The following is a 22001-nucleotide window of genomic DNA, read 5'->3' as shown; positions in this document are numbered from 1 at the left end:
GTACTGAAGACGAATAACATTAAGTCTGCATTGTCTTAACCTCGCCATTGTCGCTCAGCTTCGTAACAATAGCCGTTTTGTGGAAATATGCCAATCTGCGGCGTTCTTGTGCTTCAGCAGCTCCTTAAATTGCCACGATAGAAGCTCGTGCTTTGAGGAAGTGGGCAACCGCCATCTGTTCCGGGGCGTTGCCATATGGCAGGGCCTTTTTCTCAGGGAACAAAATAAAAACAAATATGTCAAAGTGTTTGTCTTCCTCGGCGGATGCTGATGAACCTGGGGAGACGTTGTGTGTCTGGTTTAACGGGCTTACTTTACGCTTCAGAGAATGAGTGAGTGTGAGCTAATTTGCATCTAGGCTTGATTTTGAAAATTCAATTGACACCGCAGGTTTTATGTCAGATTTAGTGCTTATAGCTGATGTTGTCGATATACTAATACAATGCAACGCCGATTTAACAAACAAAAAATAGTGTCCAGTCCACTCAAATAGTCCCTTTTTACCGGAGCTGTCACAGTCTGTTTGTTACACAATTGGCCACATCTATTGGTGAACACTTACTCCGATTAGTCATATTATGCCGTAGTACCACTACTCTTACTTGAGTACAATTTTTGGCTGCTTTGGCATCCCTCCTAATAGGATCACATGGTATATTTATTAGATTTTTTTTTTTTTTTTTTTTTTTTTAAATATTGTCACTGTGCTAATTTATCTGACTTCACGTGTGATGCTTAACAGTTGATTGGCTCCCTGTTAGGTGCAAAGAGCTTCAAGGTGAGCCAGAGAGGCATTTTATGAAAGAAACAAGGAGCCATGATCAAGCTCTCAATCTTGCCAGGGCTGAAATTCAATAGACTTTTCACTTTAGAAAATCAGTAGAATGTGATGTCATTGAGGAAGGCCTTCTTTTTTTGCGCGTGCGTCCCTTCTGCTGACTGCCGATCGAAGAAGGGGAGTTTTTGTTGATGGATACAGAATACATTTCTAGTCCGCTTGCTTATACATGGAGTGTTTTGTATTCACCCGCTCTGGACAACACTGTCCCATTGAGGTTTTCATTAGACGTAAGGAGGTGCTGGCGAGGTTGACAAGCCTTTGCCCGTACAATGTGAGCACGTCATGGCGGGCCTTCATGCGTCTGTGGAGGTCCGCTCTTATATTTGGAGGTTTGCTTCAAAGGCGAATAAATCAACGATGCCTGGGATAAGGCCATGGCCTGCCTCAGACTGCACAGACAGTCTGAGAGGCTCATTAATCATACAGCCAGTCACAGATGTGATGCCTTCCACACAAACCACCAGCAGGCTGTGAAAGTCACATCCAGCAGGCAGTCAGGTAGAGGCCGCACTTTCTACCCCTCCACACCCAACTCTTATCACCCTCAGCCTTTGTCATATTTATTTCACAACCTCCTTAAATCCTCTCACCTCTGGCATCAGGCCTCACAGGATACTTTTTGAAATATTTGGGTTGACCCGCTAAAAACGAGCTGGCGGCTCAAAGCAAATCCGTCTTCTCAGAGTGCGGTCATGTTCAAACAATTATGGAGACATGGAGCATTTGTCATGAGTGCTCACCATTGAATTGCCTTTGGTCACGTTATGGTACTTCTTTTTTTTTTTTTTAATCTGAGGCTGCCAGGTATGTATAATGGTCCGCCACTATATTTTGGCCCGCTTCTTGGCAATGACATCGCTCACTCGCTTTCAAAGTGAAACTAAGTTCGCAACGAGCCCCTTTCACACTGCATACAAGATTAAAACCAGGATTCATCAACTAGCTCTTCGTTGCAAGTCCCGGTGTGGGAATCCGGTAGCCAAACAAAGAAGAGGCACACATGGGTCGGACTGCATAGATGGCATTTATGGCAATATTATGTCTTGCTGAAAAAGAAAATTGGTTGCAGAGGTTTTGGTGTTTGATCCTAGTGGCCCTTGTATTTGTCATCCAGACCTGGGCCCCCTGGCTCCTTATCTGAAGCCAACAGCCTCAAACTTTGGACATTCATTCATTCATTCTCTTCCGCTTCTCCGAGGTCATGTCACGGGGGCATCATTTTAAGAAGGGAAGCCCAGACTTTCTTCTCCCCAGCCACTTCATCCAGCTCTTCCTGAGGGATCCCGGAGAGGTCCCAGGCCAGCCTGGAGACATAGTTCCTCAAGCGTGTCCTGGGTCGTCCTCAGGGTCTCCTACCAGAGGAACTTTCCCGGCACACCTAACCAGGGAGACGTCCCGGTGGCATCCTGACAAGATGCCCAAGCCACCTCATCTGGCTCCTCTGAACGCGAAGGAACAGCGGCTCGACTCTGAGCCCCTCCCGGATGACCGAGCTTCTCACCCGATCTCTAAGCGAGAGCCACATCTCGGCTGGATTAGTGTAATGCACTTTTTTTGGGGAGTCAGCCAATCCTCCATCAAGCGTCTCCAGTTGGTCCAAAATGCTGCTACTCGCCTCTTGACTGGCACTCGTAAGAGGGAGCACATAACTCCGACTCTGGCGTCACTTCACTTGCTCCCTGTACATTTAAACATTCTTCTTAAGAATATATTATTTGTTTTCAAAATTTTCAATGGTCTCACCTCACCTTACCCCTTTGAGCTCTTCCAGCCCTACGCACCTGCCTGGTGAATCAGGTATGCTAAGCTAAGGCTCAGAGGGGGTTTTTTGTTGCCGGTCCCTCTTTTTGGAATGACCAAGCCCCCTCGCTTCCCATCTTTAAAACTCATCTTAAAACTCAATTTTATCCTTTGGCTTTTGACTCAGCATGAGACTTGGTTTTTGGTTTGACTGTTTTTGTGCTTTTTACTGTCTTCATTATTAATTTGCTTTATTATTTGTTGTTCTAATACTTACTTTTGCTCAATGTACTTTGCATACAGCAGAGGTTTTCTGAAAGTGTTTCATATATACATTTGAGTTAGGATGGGTTGAGTCACATCTTTACGTATTGCAGCCAATGCAAAAACTCATTTGCTCATCTATTTCTGGTTATGTTACACCCTAATCTTATCCCATGGCTTCCATTTGCACTCCTTCGGGGTGTGCAGTCACATAACATTTTGCCTTTCAAAAGACTACTTGCAAGTGTCGCTTGATTATTATCCAGCATAACTCTCAACAGGATCGCCCCGACCATGTCAATGTCGTCAATTGCTGTAAATATTGTGATTGTCAGAGTTTTCGCAACATGAACAGCCACCACTGGGTCAGTTCCACTTCTAAGTGTGGATGGATGAATTGCTGGAGAGAGACTGTGTACTATCAGAGCTAAATGAAAATTCCATTTAATCTACTGCAAAGCCCTCAAAGGATGAATAGAAATGCTGGATGGAACAGGGACAAGACAAAGGCACCCGTTTTTGATTAAAAATGGCAAGTCCCAAGGCTCCCCGAATACACTGGGGGGTTTTGAATTACAAAGATAAAGTATTCTTCGCTGTAGAACAAACTATGTGCCTCTCTCAAGTATTTGACTGCGTTGGAGGGAAAGGATCTTTGTTAGCACTATGTTGAAGTGAACATGAAAAGTGGAGAACTTGACAAAGCCAAATTACTGTCGCATTTTTCACTCCACAACCTTGTGAGCAGACAATAAAAAGACATGATTCAGCTCTGCCTTGTAGCCCATTTAAAACCGTTTTTGAACATCTATATTAATTCACTGTCTCATTTTCATTGTGCAAAGTTTCATGTTGGTCTTTGTAAGAGATTAATTTTCATCCCTTTATTTTTTTATTTGAAAATAAATCAATTGCCTGTACCGAAAGTGTTTGTACACAAGATTTTACTGATTGCATTTTGTGATTTTCTTTCATTATTAAAGTGCATAATTTTTAGCCTGGAACATGGACCACGTTGCTGCAGGATTCTCTGATAATCAGTTCTAGTCACTGCTAGATTTCAAATTCCTTGCAATCCTTAATCTATCTGTGGTCTTTTTGCAATGCGATTCTGGAAAAATGTTGTCCTTTTCTTTTTTTTCCAGCAGCTATTTCACCTGAAAAATTCCATATTTTTCTTTTTGAGCCACTTGGCATATTTTTAGACTATCTTTACATGGACTGGGAGGTGATTCAAGAATGGTCTGACTTTGTTGCCATCTTTCCGGCTGATTTACAGAGTTGACTTTATAGCTGACTGCAGCACGCTATTGTCAAGAGCAAGTCTTCTACCTTCTGTTCCCATCCATCATTCTTTTCATTCTATTGTGCCATATTCACAGTGGCAGAAGTTTGGCTTTAAGTATTCCTGTGATGCTTGAACCTTTTGAGGACGTACAGTGTTGCCTTGAGTTACAAGTGACCTGACGTGTTCTTTTTTTCTGAATAAGTACCTTTGTTTGACTGTTTTGTCTTTTGTTCTGTTTAGGTTTTTTGTGTTGATATGCAAGCAAATATTTGAGATACAAGCACTTTATCATGACAATGGAGTTGCTGTCAAACTAAAGGTAAAACAAACAGATTTAGAGCGTCCACCAGTTTAATGATAACAAGCAATTCAAAATACTTCACATGTAGTGCTATGCAATTAATCGAAATTCAATTACGATTACGATTACACTCAATGATTACAAATTGGCATAATTGAAAAAAAAGAACAATTTTCATTATATATAAAAAATGTTAATATAGTATTCATTTCACAATGTCTAATAATATAGTGAGTGTACTTGAATTCAAAATTTGGTTGTTCTATTGAAATTGTTTATTTAGACGTGACAACAGTTCTGTGGCAATTCATACGTGTATAGTAAGCAAACTCAAATGTTTGTTTACACGAGGAAATCATACTTGATTATTTTTCTTTTTTAATCTCAAGATAAAATAAATTTGATTTGTCTTAGTATTGTTTCCATCTATATTTTTTTTTTTTTACTCCCTAAAAATAATCGTTTGAATAATAGTCATTTCAATTATTACTAAAATAATCAAGATTAATATGTTTTCATAATTGTATCATGATACGCAAACACACCTTTTTTTCTGTCTAAATAATGCAATGTAAATATTGTATTTATTATGTGTTTTGGTGAAGTACAATATTAAAAGGTGTTATTTTCCTTACTAAAAAATACATTTAACAAACGCTTGTTGCTTCTCTGGGTGAGACTGATTGACATTTCAATTCATTTCAACAGACAAAGATAAAGAATTAAACTTCAATCTCAACCAAATAGTGCAAAATTGCCCGAAAACGAGACTTAATCAAATGATCTTTAAGAACTTGTGATCCCCTTACCTGTTAAAAATGATGGCACAGTATTGGGTGAATTTGGATTGGGTAAACAATGTCCAACCCTGACATTTATCTATCTTCATTATTTATTTTGTTGTAGCCTGTCATCTTTAAAACTGAGCGGGGGCTGGGATGGGGCTTCATACGTAAATGTGCTACTTTTTTATTTCTTTTTTTTCCAAGATGTAGTCAGCATCTCTTCAAATTCGAATGTGCTCATACTTGGTTCATAGTCCCCTTAATGCACTTCAATTCTTGTGCGTGGGTGTGTGTGGGCGTGGGGGTGGGTGTGTGATGCCATGTGATGGCAAGGGCCTGTTTTGGTGGTACATCATGCGGTTGTATCCTCCCGTCATGCTCATTAGAGTGTCTGTGGTGCCCAAGCCTGCCCGGCCAATCACATTGCTCTGTTCGTCGTTCCCATTTGCATGTGGTCCAGGAAGAGATAATTAGAGGGATATCTGCCTGTCACTGTTAATCTGGGATTTATTGAAGAGCTGTGACGCCGACATGCTGATGGACTGACACGCTTGTCTACACACGCGCACACATGTACACACATTTGATACAAACCCCGCAGCTCCAACACACGCTCCGTCTAAGTCATTTACCGTTTTGACCTAAGACCAGTGCAATTATGATCTGAAAATTCCTTTGTCTCTAATGCCACATTATACATGAGAGGTTCCCTGCAGTCATATATGAACTAAAGCATGTTGACTCTGACTGTTTACATCCTTTGTAGGATGCTGTTGACACAGGTTTTTCATTCCCAAACAGGCAGAATGCTCAGTAAGCCTCTTGAACAAGCCCAGCTGTCAGCCCAATAGTGGCGCACATACACATGCACGTTTGTGTGCTCATGCACTGGCACAAACCAAAAGCACACGCTCGCACAGTGCTGATTGGCAGCTCTCCTGTTTTCTCATAATTCCGATTGATTAATCCAATCAATCTCACTTGTGGGGGCTGGCAGGGTAATATTTAGAACAAAAAAAATATGACTATTAATTAAAATTCACTTTTAACAATGAACAAGTGAAACATTTTATGTAGCTAATGGTAATATGTGCATACCTTATGGTTGAGGATTTTGCTGAAAACGTCCAAAGACTGACAACGTCGCATTACTCAGTGGTGGCAATAGTGTTAAATTTTGCACTAATTCAGTTTTCAGACTTTTTAGGGGATGTGGCTAAAACGGCGCAGCTTGTGACCCTTTTTGGAGTCTGGCGTGAGTCTGCTTTTGCCACGTCTATATAAGAAATTGAGCACCGTCGTTCACTTTATAGCGGTAGTGATTATGTGCAGTTAGCCAGCTTGCTATGCCTACACCTCTTGAATAACATCTTCCCCAATGGATAGCTCGCTGGCGTGGCCGCTTTAGAGTGCCTCGTTGTTGGCTGTGAGTATGCTCATCACGGAAATATACAGAGTAGGGATTTCTTTCTTTAGTTTTTTTTTTTAAACGTCTGACTTGTCAGCCAGCTAGCCAGACTGCTTTAGCGCGTCTCGTTGCCGCTGGATGGAAAAGTCCAGCAACCACCCGCTGGAATATATTTCAGCCACCTGAGGCTTTATGCATGAAGTTAAGACTTGGTATAAGAACGATCCAAGACAATGTCATTATTTTTCCAGGTCGTAGAAGTGGTATTTGATTGACAGTTGATGTTTAAGTGGGGCACATTCAGGGGACGCGGCCATAGCCCTGATTTTGAAGCTTCTTTTTAAAATCTTCCAATTTAGCTGGGTTATTAACGACACTCTTCGGCGTGTGTCAAATTTACACAAAATATTTCTTTTCACTTTACAGAGACTTGAATAGTTTCCTTTGCATATCATGTAAAATGTTTATTTTGAGCAAATATTGACTGGTTAAGCTTAATCTAATGTGGACAATGGCGACTGCTCTGTAAAGAGCCTTGTTCATGCTCTCGTCTCCAAATGACAGCCAGTCCTTTTTGCACCATGTGGGACTGTTTAATGGTGCATGTAGAGACAGAGGGTGACCTCGGCTGTCTTGCTCTGTGACCCTGTGTCGCCACTGATGGCACATAATAGTTGACACTTGACTTAAGGGGCTTTTTAAGTGCCCGGAGTGCCCGAGGTCCTGGATTCATATTCTAATGTGGTCATCTTTATACTGAAAGACACTTTTGTTCACATGCTCCCACTACACTTGTTTTCACTTTTTCCCTTCCACCTTCCTTTATCATCTTTCTTTTTCTCCCATGTCGAACACACATGCAATCACTTCTGACACTCAGACCTACTCAGAACCGTCCACACCCCAAAGTGAAATAGCTTGCGCTTGTGCTGCTGTATGGCCCCCTCGTGTCATTACAGGTAAGCACAGGGGTGCACTTGTCTTGCCACTTGTCTTGACAAATACAGAGAGCCTGAAACCGCAGCTTCTCAACACAGCCTGTCACATCTTTTGAATGGAAATATAACCCAAAAAAAAACACTGCTATCTTCTTTCTCTCTGCTTTTATTTATATATATATATATATTTATATATATATATATATATATATATATATATATATATATATATATATATATATATATATATTAGTGCTGTAAATTAATCACATGAAAAAAAAATCAATTTTTTTTGTTTTAAACTTGTAACAGATTTCCTTGAATAATATCTTGGAATTAATGTAAACTGACCAAATATGAAATATATTTAATTCAAAGACTGTTCTAATAGCTCTCTTTGATTTTTTTTTAATATGATCTGAACGGAGATATTTTTACAGGCATTTTTCTTGGAAACATTTCTCAAAACTGCCCTCAAGCACCACACTTCATTAGCGTTGACCCAGTGGTAACTTGAGCAGTGTGTTTTGTCCTGAGATGATGTGCTAAAGACATACAGCTAATATGGAACAATATTTGCAAAGTATGCAAATTATTTTTAAAGTAAATCAAACTGAGTTCAAATATTTAACTGAGTTAAGAAATGTTGGATTAATCTCCAGAGTTAATGCTTTAATTTTGACAGCCCTATATATATAGATATATATGACTGGGTGTTTATTAAACAAAATCATTTGAAATATGAATGGGCCTACACGTCCTCGGGAAATGAAATTAATTAGAGTTCATGTTGAAATCTTGATTGCATTTAACCAAATTCCAACCCATCTCGCAAAGCTTATGTTTAAATCCAGAGCGCCGGTGACGCAATACGTTTTCCTTCTTGGTTTCCTCTTTGGGAAGTTTGTCCCATAATCAAATCTACTTTCCCGTTGTTGCATTGTTATTGAATTTCCTCAAAAGTACTCACTGGTCACTCATTTGACTGAGTATATTCGAACAGAGTCCACCCCAATCGTTATTGAGCCAAGGCATCTATTTTATAACTGAAAAAAAAATATCACTGCACGCCACCAAACTAACGACAAAAAAGTTTAAACACTGGAAAATTGCTCAATTGAACACAAAGCTGATGCATGATTATTATCAGCTGTACAGCTTCTAACATCAAATTATAGAGCATTTTGTTATGCTTTCTATCACGATTTAAGTGAAATAATCGAACTTCCCGTGGTACATGTGATGATTCTCTCGTAGTGTGCCGCGGCTGGGAACCGTTGAAATCACTGTTGGAACACACAAAATGCCTTTTCATCACTAGTGAATGTTATCATTGAAAAAGAAACATTTTAGTAGTTTTGATGTGACTTTGTATTAAATTTTCAGTTCTAAGCCAGCAAGATCAGTAGGTGCTGTTAGTGTGGTGACAAGATGCCCACATGTGGCAAAAGTACCAAGTGTGTTTTTGCACTCTCCTCTTCTCCTCTCTGTCTCGCTTACCTCTGCACTTGTCTCTTTCTACTCTTACCCTTGAATTTACCTGCTCTCGCCGTGACACTCTTGTGTGTCTCGCCAGAAAAAAACAAAAAAACATCATGCTTTGGTCATGTTTTTCTGAGTCTTTGATCACAGGCTTTGCTTTGGTGACTATAAGGCCTCTCACCTCCTCAGTGCTTGTTTCAAAAGCGGGGGCTCGCTTATTTGGCTCACCTGTGATGTTGATGGCTCAGAGCATTGAAAGTGTGTTTTTGTGTCCACTCTGAAAGGACATAAATGTCTGTCTCCCTTAAGGTTACAATTACGTGAACCAGCTATACCGCTACTATGATGCTCGATTCATTTTTTTCCCCACGCTTTTTGATAAGTTTTAAGTTAAAATTGTGGCTCGATAACCATACATTTTTAATCACTACCTACATTTACAAAGATGAGCCAAGATTTGAAAGTCGGTCAAGACAAAGAGTCACCCGGTCTGACTTTCTTTTAAAGTGATACTTCACATGTGCTCCATTTTCATTATTTTTTTTTCATGTACTTGTAATAACTTGAAAAAATTATAATACAGTTTTCCGTTTATGAAACACATCACTAGATGTGTCCCATGTTACCATTGTTCAAGGCTGCACAATTATATACTAGTACAGCTTTGCCGAATAGAATGCGGCTTTAATTCTGCAAGAATGAAGCAATATCGTTTCCAGCCAATACTATGAAAAATGTCTATCGAGTGACATTCCCCCTTTTTATGTGAAAGATTCAGCACAAGGATGGTCTTTTGATGGTACAAAATACAGTTTGGAGAACGAGTAGATCAGGAAGTGCAGCAGACAGCACCATAGCTGCCATGCCTATGCTTGGACAATCCTGGAATTATTATCTGCATGAAGGTCAGAGTGTTGCATTTCAGTGGCTCAATTTCCAAGTGTGGACTCTGCTCGCATTATGGACATAACGCCACCTTCGCACCTGGAATCGCGCAGGCAGTTAAGTTAATGCCTGTTAGAAAAACCTTTTGCTATTTATTATGGCATTATTTTTCTATTTCATTATTTTTTTATGTTCATTTGGTCCAGCGGTAAATTGCACACGTCCCATCTCCTTGGACCCATCGTGGGCATACCCATGAGATGAAAATGTTGCCATGAAAGTGAAATACTTTATGTCAATATAGAGGTGTATTTTTCTGTTCCAAACTAATTAATGATTACTAATCAATCCACACGAGTAAACTTGCCTTAATGAACCAACTAGCATCACCTGTGGATAAAATTGTATATCAAATCAGTTGGCTAGAAAAAAAATATAATATTGCTTTAATGAGCTGTGTGAATGCTATATTTGTGTAAAAATATTACCATTCTTTCAGGGAATTTCAGGCATTTAATCAATCACAACCGGACTGTTCTGATGGTCTTAGAAGACCTTGAGCTTCTCATCTAAGCAGGTCAAATTTGCCAGCAAAATGGCAGGAAAAAGCTTTTTGCTGTTGTTGTTGTTGTTGAATGTAATGGCAAGCTATTCCGCCTTACATGTCAGATAGGATTAGGGCACTTCAAAACTTCAGCGGCATTCCACAGCAACGAGTATAATTTCAGCATTCGGCTCGTCATACACCATATATGGTGAATATTTATAATCAGAGCTGGACACTTGACCGCGACCTGGGTACCGTTCTAACCTCGACCCACCGGCCTTATTCATAAAACGGATTTGGGGCCGGGTGGGGTTGGCGGGGGGTTATTTCCGCCATTTAGCCATTGACAAATCCCCCAGAGTCTTTTAGATTAAGCCACTAAACATTTGCTGTATGTCATGGATAGTTTTATAGTTTCAAGATTCTCATCATTAACACCATGTGTCCTAAATTACAGACACTGCAAAATCGAAACGTGTTTTAGTCGACACTGGTCGGATCTGACCCTGAACACCGTTGATTTACATAACCACAGCCTCTTTGAAAAGAATAAAAAGACTTGACAATGTTTTGTGAATGTTGGGTCAAGTTGGGAAAAAATTCATTTGAAAGAATAACTTATGTTGTATCAAACAATAAGATACCCATGTTGCAATGAACGGTTTTTCGAATTGATCCACATTCTCATGGATTTAGCATTCCACTTTAATCTTCCGGGCAGGGCCAGCATGGCAGCGATATCATGAAGAAGGTGGACATGAGGTCATTGAGCCACATCTCAGAGTTTGCGCCTGTGATGTGTGCTCGTCGTGCCTTTTCATTTCTTCTTTGATTCAGTAATAGAAACGGATCGTCCCAAACACTGGAATAACTATTTTTTATCGTCATAATTAAGTCAAAATGGCTTAAATGTGTGCATAAGGGTGAATTAACTACAGGGAAACAAAATACTGTACATTTGATGCTCAAATATTCTTGGAAAATAATTTGAGACGTAGTTGCTAACCCAAAGATCACGCAAAACAGACAATACAAACATGTTACAAATGTAATTTTTTTGCAGGTGAGCTGATAAGCAGTTTTATGTCGTGGTTATACAAAAGAATCACATAATTTCCCATTGTGTTTTTTTTTCTGTTTGTTTCTCTTTTTTTAAAGGGGAGAATATTTTCAGACACAGAATGACATTTAGGGTATTTTTATTGCTGTCAAATGTCAAAACGAGTTAAATCTGACCAAAGCAGTATGTAAGCATTTAGTACATGTCTTTGGAATCCAATGTCCTTACATACTGTTGGGTTGTATATTTTTTGTATAGGGCCCAGTGTGGGTTGATATCTGTCCGTGTGGATCTGTGTCACTGAACGCAGATGTGGCTGATATTGCTGTCATCTCAGCATTCACATCTGACAGCAGCGATCATAATCAGCCTCCCTCTGGCTTTCCTCTCCCCGCTATCTGTTTTCGTCTAAGTCACAACCTCGCCTGCTATGTTGAAATGTTCACCTCTGCCTTCATATCTTCTTTTTCTCTTCCGTGCAGCAATGTGGCACTTTGGGAATATTCCGTAGAACAGAATGGATAGTTACTGTTTGTTGCTGTTATTTCTGTTTGCAGGTTATGAGTATGTGTTTGTGTGTTTATTTGCGTGCGTGTGTGGGTAGGTGGTTGTGTGCCATAGAACATTTTACAAAGCGATCAGGCCCGGGGGGGGGTTGATGCATCACTGCAGTGGAGCAGGGGAGAGGGTGGAGGCGAACAAGTTCAGAGCAGATGTAGCAAACAGCCTCACACACTTTGCAGTTACCATCGTATTTATTTGAATTTTTCATAGGGAGGGCCAAATCTGTGTTCAGTGGCGTTTGGTATCAGTGACAGGAAAGATCAAGCCGCGACACCACAAATGAAGCTGTCAAAGTGGTCCGACAGCTGGGTCCCGAGGCGAACATCCTTCGCGTGCACATTTTATTTTGATCGCAGTGAAACCTCACAGCAAGAAGGAAATACTTCAGGGCGGGGGAAAGGTGGAAAACAAAAAACACAAGAGAGAAGAAGACAAGGGAGTCGAAATGAGTGGCGCTTGTACCGCGAGGTCCACGATGGAATGAATTCTGAATGTGTGGAAGGGGATTAAGAAACAATAGCTCAAGTCATTGGGATCTGTGCCTAGTTTCCCCTCAACCTCAGCGCAGCAACTAATTAGCGCTATCAGCACAAGTGTATGATTTCATTATGTGATTTCTGCTCATTTAATGCATGTGTGTGACTATACAAACACACGCGCACACTTTGTAGCATCGTTCCGTCGAGAAAGTCAACGTGGGAACAATAATGTATCATTTAATGTTGCACTAATACAATTATAGCTATGTGTCTTGGTATTTTCTCGCCACATGGAACGCAAATGAATTTCTGTATACGTACATTAACTCGCAGCAAATTTAGCAACGCCTGTACAATCCAACCGCAGTAGTGCCTTGAGATGCAAGTTTAACTTTGTTTTACATCCTCGCATGTTACTAATTAATTGTACCACAAATTATCATTCCCCATTATAATGAAAGGAAATGCCATTAATCGGTTCCAGCCTCCTCCAAAACACAGCAAAACATGTTTGTTGCTTATCTGTTACTCTTGCGACTCCTTTGGGTATGTGTGACTTGGCCACGTTGCAATACTGTCATGTAGACAAAGCAAAGAAGATTTATACAACTACTTTGCATTCAGTCATTTTTCAATGAGGATGAAGATGATAGTTGTGTGAAATGTAAGGTCAATTTAATTCAACAATTCAAGTTAGAAAAATCTTTGCAATATGTGCTACGCACCCTCACAGAGGGCCCTTGGCACGGTGACTTTCATTCTTGTTCTGTGAACTTTTAGCCAAGTGCCTTGTTTTCTGTTTTTACATATACTTTACAAATACTTTTTGGAGATTATTCCTACTCCCCAGTCTTGCCTCACTGCTTACCTGGACTTTGTTCCTCCACTTGGCAAACGACGGCGCAGCAACATGGTGATAATCGTCTCACCGGTGGCCCTCCTGTGATGCGGTCGCCGTCTCACGGCGAATGTAGCCGTTAGCGGGGAGCCAACCTTATCATGCCAGCCACGAGTGTCAACTTCAAAATAAAAGCCAAACAAGTTTTACTTAACTTTTATTTTGAAGTTGTCCCTCGGAAGCAATTTTGATGGTAGACTTTGAAATGAGGCCTAACTGCGGTGATGGATTTGAACTGGGTTATTCAATTTCCAGTGCTCATGCGCACCAGTGCACCACTTATGTGCACTCCTGATAATAGGAAATATTGCTCAATTTTGTAAACAAAAGAAGTAATATATGCATTAATGTGGTGTAAAATTCACAACCTCACACTGCGAGGTTTTGATTTTCCCAGTGATGTGCGGTTTCCGCCTTTTGTCATGATAGTGTGTCATCGTCTACTGTAACGACTATCAGCTTGTGTTAGGATCTTTTGAGCTGAACTACTACAACATTGGTGTACAATTGGGTCATGTTTAAAAAGGTAGCAATATCATTTTTATTACCGCAATCTGTTTGTATTGAAGATACAATTCACATCAGCTAATTAGTACCCACACTTGGAGATATGGGGGAAGCGAGCGAGACAGAGAAAAAAAACAGGGTGAGAAGGAGAGGAGAGGGTAAGGGCGGATAATTAGACAGAATTAAGCCATCTCTCTAATCTAGCCCCTGAAAGAAAAGAGAGAGAGATGGAATGGGGGGGTGCTTGAGCGTGAGGTCTTCACATTCACCCCTCTCTCTCGGTCTGGCAGAGGGTGTGAATGTGTGGGAAAAGAGGGGCCTGGTGCCTGAGCCTGGGCAGAATGGATCAGCTTGGGATTCGGAGGCTAGAGAAGTGTCCCATTGTCATGATGTCACCGCAACTCAAGAAGACTGACCTCTGACTCCTGTGGATTCATGGTAGCCAAATGCAAAGCCCCACCCCACAGCACCCTTGCAATGCCAGAGGTACCAGATCGCCGCCGGGCGCCCACTAGGGGGTACCCAAGCCTTTTGCTGTGGAAAATCGATGCGCTTGTGCATTTTACGCCGCGTTACTCTTCAGTGCATTTACCGACTATTCCGTACGTCTGGTCCTCTGCGTCCTGCTCTTTTTTTCCACTTCTCCCTTCAGTCACTCTCTTGTCTAACGTTTTTTTTTTTACCACCCCCGCTTGCTCTCACTCTCGTCCCGCATGGCATCGACGTAGCCATGAATATAGCGAGTGCCGCCAGATGTCGCAAATACATCATCTGAGGGATGCGGTGCTGATGGAGAAAAAGTCAAGGCACGTACAAATGGGGGGGATGTGTAGCAGACTGCTTGTGTGTGTGTGTGTGTGTGCGCGCGCGCGCATACACGTGCGTGTGCGGCTGCATTCATCAGTGCATGTCTCTGTTTTCCAGTCTCTGTGTGTGCGTCTGTATGCGTGGGTTTGTCTCTTGTGTGCAGATGCATGCGTGGAGGTCACAGCAGGTCAGCATATTGTCCCTCAGATGTTTGATATTTTATGTATAAGAGGCTGGCCAGAGCGAGAGGATGAGCACGTTCCTGACAGAGGCATCGCTCCGCCGACAATTCGCCACCTCAGCAATGTCGAGCCAGGCGTCACATCATCAACAATGGAGAGCAGCAGCGTTTATACCCGCACAAGGATGATAGGAGCGAGAGATAAAACCTATAGATAACCAGGACTGTCGGATCACAGCATCACTGCAATAAAATGATTACGATCATGAAGAATACGGCGGAACCTCTAAGGTTGAACACATACTTCCTCAACCTTTCATTTGTTTGACTTCAGCCAGGCTTCCCTTGTTACACGTGTAGCAATGTGGAAACTTAATCTGCAGTCCCTAACTCATCCTTGATTTGATCATGGTGATTACGGTTAAGGGGGATCGAAACGTAATATAAAAAAGAAAATAATATATATATCTATATATATATATATATATATATATATATATATATATATATATATATATATATATATATTATTTTTTAAGACTTTACAGTAAATGCCATATAAGGACTATACAAGTGAAAGCAACATCTCAAACTGAATCTAAATGACAAATGGCGACAAATGTATAATGGTAGGATTCCTTTAAGTACCTGAGAGGTGAGTCGCTTCATATGAATTGTGATTTCACATACTGTATTGTATTGAGCATCCAGGATAGATAATGTGTGTGCCTCTTGGAAATGTATTCAGGCTACTTGTGACATCATGCACAGTTTGTGTAATTTTATTTCGCCCCAGAATGTTGGTCACATTTTGAAATGATACTTCCTCAGTTGTGTTTAATTTTCGACCTTCCATTGTATTTTGATTGATTTTGTGCTGAACTACTACATGCCCCTTGTCTAATATTGGTTATGTAGAGGTTCTCCTTAAAAAAATAGACCAATTTAATGACTCTGGTGACCTGTCCATGGTGAAGTCCCGAAATCATGTGCGATTGCCTCTTACGAATCAGATGAGCATGCAAAATGGAATCATATCCAAGTTCACACTTATTTATTACAATTGAATGGTTGCCTCAAGCAAATCACTTGCCTGACTTCCATGAAGGCAACGTTGTTGGTTCAGTTCTCACTCTGGGATGGTCACACACTGGCACTTAGGGGCAAAGGAGGGAGGGACGGAGGCTATAGGGGGCGGGGATTGCGTTGGCTTCCTCAGATCAGACCGTGTCGTGGAGGAGATTCCCCCAGAGAGGAGTGATCCCAAACAGTGCTCCTCTTTCCCTCCTCCAGGGGGAAGTTTACCGCCAGCTTGCTTTTGTAGTCGGCCTCAAAAGATTTGCAGCAGTCAGCATTAAAAGGTGCAGATCTAAGAAGACGCCTCCAACTGAAATACCGACAGAAGAAGGAGAGCAGGAATAAAAAACAAAATAAAGGAGGAATGAGCGGGAGGCAAGATGATAGAAGCTTTAAAGAGATGTTAAATACTGCTCTTTATATTTGCTTTGTGCCCCAACAACAACGTTTCCAGACATTAACTCATATTTCTTTTATCCCCGACACTTTCTTTTTAGCGATTGCCCCCTTTTTTCCCCTCACCTGTTAGGATTCAGTTGATAAAAAGTGGTTTTCTGCAGTCACTTCTGGATTCAAGGCTTCTGCCTTTTATGCAGTAGGCACGTATTTGATTCCCTGCCAGTTCCTCAATACCCAGCCACGCCTGGTCCCAAGGCTGGATTAAAAAAAAGAAGAGTAGATTACGTAAGAAATGGCATTCGGAATATAAACTGTGCCAAACAATTTATATGAGTGACTCACTGTGGCGACCACTGATTGCAGCAAAAACAGCCTTGCTTTTAAGGCTCACTGCACACCCAACCTTGCAACTGAACATGGATGCCTAGAGCGGACCATGAAAAGAAATTGCAGTTGGACACTCTTTGTCGTACACAAACCGATTGAGCACCGCACATTCACCGATGAGTTGCTATGGAAAAACCGCAACCTTGTATCGAATTTTGAGGCTGTGTTTATCCTTTATTTTATTAAGAATAATTTTGGAAAGTTTAGCCCTTACGCATCTGATCTTTCTGTCATCTCTGAAAACTGAGAATAAGATGGAACTTACTATGAGTGTAATATTGGAAGTATTAAATAAAAAAGAACCGGTAGAACTTCACCTGAATTATTACATTGGTGCCGTGACCCGGATACCTAACCAGTGGCTCCAAAAAACTACTTTCCAAAAGTCTACACTACTAAAACAACATTCCTCAAAATGATATGAGATAAACCGCTAAATAGATTGTTATTGCTTAAGATCAATGCTGAACTATTTTACTTCTCTAACTGTACCCCAACCACGTGTGTGCAGATGATGGTTTCAGCACTGTATGCATGTGCACAACATCACAGCCAGATGCATCACTCGCATGGTTCTTCAATATCTCCCCCCGCCCCTATTTCCTTTCTCTGCCATTTCGCTCTTCCTCCATCAGAGGAGGTGGCGCTTTTGTCGCCAAGGAGCGCGGAGACCTCACGAAGGGAGGCTAGATGTCATAACAAACAAAAACAGTATAGTAACCCCCCCCAAAATCTAATCAGGAGCCATTGATTCATGTGCTGACGATGTGGCTTATCCAATATGGTCGTGGACAACATGACAGCGGCCTTAACAATTCCGTTGTGTAGATCCCATCATCGCACTGTTCTCACCTTTAGACTGCACTCTCACTGAAAAGATGATCCAATCATCACTCCGCTGCGACATTTGATGTCTTCATTTGTGTAACTCAATTATTGATTTTATTTTTCTCCCTGAATTCATGTGCAGTGCAGGTTTTCTCTTTTTATAGGTGTGCATTTTGAATACTGCCAAATATGATTCTATGATACTTCGCTTTCTTAATAGGATGTTATAATCTGAAATGCTACTAGAACTTCGATTTGTAATTGCCCCTGTTATTTCAGAATTGTTTTTCTTAGTTCTTACTATTGTTATTTCAGACTTTTTTGTCACCAAATGAGAGAGACTGAGGATATCTCTCACAATCACTCTCTCTCTCTCTCTCTCTCTCTCTCTCACTCTCTCGCTCTCGCTCGGTCTCTGTGTATATACATTTATTTATATATATATATATATATATATATATATATATATATATATATATAAATACTGCCCACATTAGGTACACCTACACAGTTTAATGACAAAAAGCTGTATTGAAATTTCTCCCCTTACATGGATGGCATTTCTACAATACATCAGTCAATAATCAGAACGCAATCATGTTCAAATAATTTGATTCTCTGTGATCATTGCTGCTTTGTTGACCCAACCTTCATCGACACAACAAACAGCACACAAAACCAATACATAAAACGCACACATTAACAATGTAACACTATTAACCCTCGTGGGAATTTATGACATTTGAAACACAATTATTTAATCTATGATGTGTGCATCTTGCCGTTGTTTTTTACTAAAACAATCTAATACCCAATATAATGCGACAACTTTGCTCTTATTATTTGTAATAATATTTTGGCATTGTAGGGTAGCAGTATTGATTTTTCTAAGGCAATGCATTTATTGTGGAGGTAAATGTTATTATTTTAATATTGGACTCATGCTAATTTAATAGAGCGTAACATAAACATTCAGGGTGAGAGCCAGAGGGTTCACTCCATCTTCAGTCCCGCATCAACTGAGATTTAAGCAATACACACTCTTCTTTCGTTAGGATATAAAGCATAAATATTACACCTACATGGGAAAATTAATCAGAATCATTGCATAAATCAATTCATTGAACCAATTATATTCATTAGCATCATTTTTATTTACAGCTCCCCAATCATGATTGAGAAGGTGTCACACAACGGATGCACGGTGTAGGTGAAAGGTGTTCTCTAATTGTCCATGTCACATGCACGGACGACTACAACATTCCCAAAGGGAGATCTTGTAGTTTACCTGCCAATGTCATGCACAGAGCCTAGCGAGTCTATTTCTGCTTCCACAATGTCAAGCACGATGCACTAGGGCATACTGTGCTTGGATTGCCCTGATTTTGATGCAAATCAGCAGAGAAGACTACTTGGGCACAAACGCTCAATTACGCCAAACTCGACCTATGCAGAGAGCAAAATACCAAAAGAAAACTCTCCCATTCCTCAATGGGAACGAAAATAGGGCCAACATGTTTTTCCTGTGCTAGTGTGTTTTCTCACAGTGCTCCGGCACCCAAATTACAAAACGTGCTTTTTAGGTTCTTTGAAGACTCCAAATCTTCTCTTTTTGATTTTAAGTTTCAATGCTTGTTTTTTCTACTGCAGTGCTTCTCAAATAATGGGGCGAGCCCCCCTGGGGGCGCGGTGCGATGTTAAGGAGGGCGCTTGTGACGCTGGGGAACATGCTTTTTTTCCGCCATACTGCAATAACGTGTAATTGCACGTCCACTCCAGTAGTTGGCAGTGGTGCTCTCATTGCCCATTACGTGCAGTGATTATCAACTCTATGGTGTAGGTTTGTTTTGCAACAAAAATGCGATTATTTATAATTGCGGCGGAGAGTGGGTTGTGTGGTCTGGCCGTAAATTGTTTTCTTCATGCCATGGGGGGGTGTAACAGAAAATAATTGAGAAGCACTGGCCTACTGTATATGTGTCCTCTGACTGACTGGCGATCGGTCCAGGGTTTACCCCGCCTCTCAACCAAAGTCTGCTGGGATTGGCTCCAGTGATCTCCTTGAGGACAAGCACTATAGAAAATAGATGCATTCTAGTAGCCATCACAAAAACCCGAAAGTACAATTGAAGACGCAAAATGACTCAGGTGCAGTGTTTCCTGATTACTCATATAATTATAATTTAATCTCAGGCATGATTTATTGTGAATGCTAACAGATAGATATGCAGAGTTATTGTGAAATACATTCCTGTCGCTATTTGTCACTGACATAAATGAGGTTTTTACAGTATGTTAAATGTGAGATGCATCTGTGACATTGAGTGTTTTTATTTTTCATTTGACTGCTCTACTGCTGCACTCATTTTAGAATTCAAGGAATTTTATAATCATTGCATCACGCATTTACACTTGACATGACAATATCAATAGTATAAGAAAATACAATTAAAGAAAGGTTAAAAAAATTCTGAGAAAAATAATACTAGAAAACTGGCAAGCAGTCCCAACCTTTCCCTTTTGACTGCATGAAGTACAAGCAAGAAAGTAAACTAGATGGAAAGTAAATATTCTTGTAAAATTAAAAGTTTTTTTGCAAAATGCAGATGTCTCAGTGCAACCTGTCCGCCATTTCGATAGAGTGAAATATTAACTTTTTTTTTTCATGACTCCCGACCATACTCTCTGCTTGCATTTCCTTTAGTTTCGTATTTAGTTCATAAACAAGAACATCTTCCCATGACGCTACTCCTGTTTTTCATTTCTCGTGCAGCCCTGTCGCTCCAGCCTTGTCCCCCTGCTTCCTGTTCTCATCATCTCGCTGCTACGTATTAATATTTAATCCAATATTGAAAAATTGAAGCGGGTGCACCATCAGCAGGGCTACCTCGGCTGTTCACCGTATCCGTTCCACCTTAACCGCCAGACTAGGATCTACAGTGAGGACGTTGGTCTCTGCAGTCCAATTGAGCAATAAAACCGCTTGAATGGCGTTGCTTAACACGTGTCCTCGAGACAAATCTTGGGGTTGTTGCAACCAGGTCATCTACTGATAATTACTGCTCTGTGAGCCTGTTGAAGCAGATTGTGCTATCAAATAACCATTTGGATTTGTTTTCGCTTAGTAACTTCCAAATCAGTTTCGGAGCAGCACAATATGCTGTGCAGTAAATTCATAGGCAGATTGAGCGTGAAGCCAAGTTTAAAAAGATGGTTCAGAGGGCTGTCAAAGATTTATTTTTTGGGTGGGAGGGGTAGAATGGGGTCGGGGGGGCGCCAATTTTTATGACTAAGGCTGAAGGGTCGAGTCCGGAACTGTACCAAGATCACGGCCGGAGGGCGGGGGACTGAACTGCCAAAAAAAGGGTCAAGTGCCCAGCTGTGGTTTTAGCATGGGGCAGGTTGAGTACTTGTAGATTCCATTACTTGAGCAGCATAACTAAGTGGCTGAAGACCACAAAATGTGAACTGAATACTGGCGGTAAGAGAAAACATCTGATATTCCTGTTCTCTTGAAAGACTTTGATTTTAGATTTAGGATTATTATTTGTAGAAATGTAATGATGTATTCAAATGAAAGGAAATTCGATGAAAAGGCATGCCTTGTAGCAGATGTTTCCGAACTGTCATTTTCATATAGCTACAGCCTGGAGTTTAGACAATACTTCACTTTTAGTATAACGAAAAATGTCCTCAATGTGATGCCACTTGAGCGTTTTCAGTCCATCTCAGCCTTTTAGCCTTCGCTACTGCTCAGTTCAATGCGCCTCACTTTTCTTAATAAACCAGGAGACCCTGGCCTCTTGGTTGTTTCCATGGCAACTGACCTATTTGCCTTCTGCATGTGAAAGTGAAAGAGCTCAAGAGATACATAGCTAGGGTCATGCAGATGGGCAGACGGGTCTCATCGTTAGACTCTCCACCCTTTTGTCAGCGTCCTCTTGCGGATTCTGTCTCTCTCTACATTCTGACCAGATGTGCTAACACAGCAACCTGAAATTAATCTGTCTGTAAGAGTTTTGTCTTATTGCAATGACAGGTGTGTGCTGTGTCTGTTCACCGGCATTTTCATGTGTCTGGATACTTCCAAAAGCGACAGTTAATGATTCCCTTTAATATATTCTCAATTTAAACTGAAGAATAGTCTCTCACGGGGGTCTCCAATCCTGTTCCTCCAGGGCCGGGTTCCTAGATGTTTTCTGTCTCTCCCTGCTGCAACACACCTATTCAAAGGACTAGATAATTGTCAAGGTCTACAGGAGCTGCATAATGATTCTGATCAGTTGAATCAGGTGTGCTGCAGCAGGGAGAGATAGAAAACAGGATGGTGGAGGA

General features: G+C 40.9%; 1 protein-coding gene across 4 annotated transcripts in view; it reads left to right on the top strand.

Moving 5' to 3' along the window:
• kiaa0825 (KIAA0825 ortholog) overlaps nucleotides 1–22001 on the top strand; it is a 114473-nt gene that overhangs the window by 49709 nt on the left and 42763 nt on the right. The window lies entirely within an intron of this gene.

The sequence above is a fragment of the Idiotropiscis lumnitzeri genome, chromosome 1 (assembly GCF_059441095.1).
Source record: "Idiotropiscis lumnitzeri isolate Australia: NSW breed Sydney's pygmy pipehorse chromosome 1, RoL_Ilum_1.0, whole genome shotgun sequence".
NCBI lineage: Eukaryota > Metazoa > Chordata > Actinopteri > Syngnathiformes > Syngnathidae > Idiotropiscis > Idiotropiscis lumnitzeri.
This window is presented reverse-complemented; position numbering and strand designations above follow the sequence as displayed.